The sequence below is a fragment of the Canis lupus genome, chromosome 35 (assembly GCF_003254725.2).
Source record: "Canis lupus dingo isolate Sandy chromosome 35, ASM325472v2, whole genome shotgun sequence".
Taxonomy (NCBI): Eukaryota; Metazoa; Chordata; class Mammalia; order Carnivora; family Canidae; genus Canis; species Canis lupus.
Genome location: NC_064277.1, coordinates 8,763,256 through 8,767,022, shown reverse-complemented (window position 1 = coordinate 8,767,022; position 3,767 = coordinate 8,763,256).

Here is a 3,767-nt window from a genome sequence, read left to right as displayed (position 1 = left end):
CTTCAGACTTACTCGGGATATCTGGCTTTGCAGGCTTTGCAGGACGTACCTCAGAAGCATTATGTCCAATGACACTTTGGACAGGCCACATTGCTGTGGACCTTCTGGGATGCTGGCCATTCAGACCCCAGGTCTGCCACAGAAGGGACAGTCGGAAGTGAGGGAATCCTCCAGGAAAAATCTGTTTGCAGATGCAAAGCCATGGATCCTTCTTACCTGTCCACATTAGGAACTCTGCATCTGTTTCTCTGCACAAAGAAAAATACCACCAACAATGCTTAACTGAAAATCTGCCTTTCTTGAGTTCCGTTCTCCATTTTGAAGCCAGCTATTACCAATACTCAAGCATAAACAACACCCTCTTCTCCCCACTATGATCAAAAAGTTCAAGAGGTGAAATCCACTGCTCTTTTTTGTGTTGTTGCTTAAATGACAATCCACTTTTTTATTTCCTGATCAGAAAATATATGAAGGTGACACGTTAAGTTCTTGTTGCCTTGTTTCATGTCCAATGTCTTCTGAGTCATACACGTATTTATTATATGTCTCAATATGTAAAAAGAAGAAAGAGGGAAAGAAAGAAAAACTAAAAGAAAGGGGGGAAAAATCTCTGTTTCAAATAATGAGCATGTGCACCTTTTTGCCTCAGGCCTTCATACACAATTTAGCCAGGAAGCCAGGGTAGATCATGATTTAGCTTTTGACATCTCCTGCCTTCAGGCCAGGGGAGACTAATACCGATTTCTGACTCTGAGCACGCCACAGGAAAAAAAGTGAGAGAAAGAGAGGCCTTTTATTGACTAAATGATAAAGAGGTTTGTAATGATAAATAACAGTCATTTTATTGTGGAATTCCCCAGAAAAGATGCATTCTGCAGTGTCTGAAGGAGCCTAAAAGCTGAGGTTGGTTCCCTACGGAGCCGAACCTGTTAAACTCCAATTTTTACAGCCAGGGATAAGGGTCACAAATTGTGGGGACCTCTGGCTATTAAAACCATACACGCACACTACGTACCCATGCTTGTGGCCTGTTTCTTGGCTCAAGGAATATTATCCAGGGCTGGATCCCAGGGTGATTGGTGGAAGGCGTGTCTGTCTGTCAGTCTGGGATCTGTATGTCTGCATCACCTTCTTCTGGCTCCGCACACTCAGGTTCTGATGCAATTCAGCAGCTTCTCTGCTCAGGCTGCTGGAGGAATCACTGCCAGTTTTGATCGATAGTTTAATTGTAAACTTTGCGAACAATAATGGATAATTTGGCTTGAACCGTCCATTATGAGCAATGTTGTCTCGGAGAAAGCCTTCAAAATTAAACAAGAGTTGGGCCACATTATTGCATTTGTACAACACACCCACAGTTAAATAAATCCCCCTTTACAAATGCTGTCTTGGCATTCTACAGAGTTCGATAAACATAGGCGCAGGCAAAGAAGGAAGAGAAGAAAAAGCAAAGAGACCAAAGTGAAAACTACTGGCCTACTCATTTCTTCTGAAACTCGTTGTTGTGTATAATTATTGTGATCATCATGATAATTCCTTAAGGTACTCTTTGAATAAGGAAACCTAAGTGGAGGAATAATTTTTCCAGGGCAAGGGTTTTTTTTTTTTTTTTTTTCACAGGAATTGAGGTCGGTGAAATTTTAGAAGGTGGCAATTAAGAAAAGGTGAAATGAAGAAAATTAACTAGGTTATAGAGGAAAAATTTGTATAATAGCCATAGCATGGATGGTTAGTTACCATAGAATGGACTTCCTGGGAACTATGCAAGACCATGTGAACATCAGCTATTTCTTTAAAAAGAAGCTCTGAAAGAAAAACACACACACACACGCACACACACACACACACACCAAAAAAAAAAAAAAAAAAAAGTAGGAAGGGAATCACTCAGAAACACTCAAAGTTTAAAACTCCCAACTTGGGGCCCCTGGGTGGCTCAGTGATTGAGCATCTGCCTTCAGCTCAGGTCGTGATCTCGGGCTCCTGGGATCGAGTTCCATATCAGGTTCTCCATGCAGGGAGACTGCTTCTCCCTCTGCCTGTGTCTCTGCCTCTCTCTCTGTCTCTCATAAATAAATAAATAAAATCTTAAAAAAATAAATAGAACTCCCAACCTGGAACCAGAGTGTTCCTGGTGACAGGGTAGGGTTCAGCTGCAAAGTTCATCAGGCTTATCTTGATGTCTCCTAGGAGCATTTTCCCAAGGAAATAATCTAGCGAGAGATTGAAAAATATTACCATGCCAAATAGAGGGGCTCTATAATGTGGGACAAAGAGAATGGGAGCTTGAGAGACACCTGGGTCCAAGGGCCAGTTCTGTGACTTACTAATTATGTGACTTGGACATATTACTTAAACCTATCTGTGCTTCAGTTTACCCTGCTTTAAATGAGAATAATTAGCATTTAGTTTATTGAGTTATTGTGAACAACCAATAAATTCATGAAAAGCACTTAAAACTGTGGAAGGCAAATAATAACTGCTGGTTTGAATAATAATTCTAATCGTTATTTGCAAAATAGGCTGAGTCATCAGTTTGGGGCAGCCTATTTTAAAGTCTTTGTGTTTCTAATTACACAGATTTGATCCTTCCTTTCGCATGGATAGAGGACAGATTTTCCTTAGAAACAATTTTGTTTTTCAATCCGTATTTAATGCTGACCTTCTTTATGAGACAGGCAGCAAAGTGACCATGGATTATCTGCTTTGAGGCACCTCATGTCATTCTCTGAATCCAGTAATGTCACTTGAGAAGTGTGATAGTAAATCCCCTTGTAGGTCAATGGTACACTTTAGGCTTCACCAGTCCCAGTCCCTTCTATTCTGTCCTTTTAACCAGCTCTGATCCACTCAACTTGTTCTTCACAATCAGGGAAGCCCCCAGATCCCTTAATTAATCCCAAAATGAGGAAATCATATATAATAGGCTTGGTGCACTTTGGTTCTAATCAAGTGCTCTGGAATCAGGTTGACCTACCTGGGCCCAGCTTCACCACTGATGCACTGTGTAACCTTGGCTGTGGACACAACTACTCTGGGCTCCAGATGACTTATTTGTCAAAGAAGGATAATGATATCTTCCTCTCAGGATTGTGATAAGGATTTAAAAGCAATCAAGTAGGTGAAACATTTACATATAGCAGTTGGTGGTTGTTATGAATAAAATTATATTTTTACTCAGGGGTTCCTGGGCAGCACAGTCAGCGAAGCATCCGGCTCTTGATTTTGGCTCAGGTATGATCTCAGGGTATTGAGATTGAGTCCCAAGTGGGGCTCTGTGCTCAGCAAGGAGTCTGCTTGAGATTCTCTCCCTCTGCTCCTCCTTTTAATTCTCTCACTCAAATAAATAATAATAATAAATAAATAAATTCTTCAAAAAATATATTTTTATTCAATAAAGTATTCTACTAGTCAGCCTCTGACACAGTGTTCCCTTTCTTCTGTAATGGCTCTGCATGATCCTTTGGCTCAAGTTTATCCCTTGTGCTCTGCTTCTCCTAATGGGTGGGTCTTCTGCCTGTGGCTACATTCTAGAATTTCTATAATGATAATATGCCCACTGCCCCAGTTTTTGTTTAAAAAAAATAGAGACCTGGCTCACTCTTTTTAGAGGTCATGTCATTAGTGCCCCAGAAGTCTATGTCATAGGTAACTAATAATAAGATAAGACAAACTCATGTTGCCCTTACAGTGCTTAGATACGTAAAGGTGAGGATCCTTGGCCACCGATGGTCAAAATGCTCATGGAAGATAAGTCTCTAGCTACA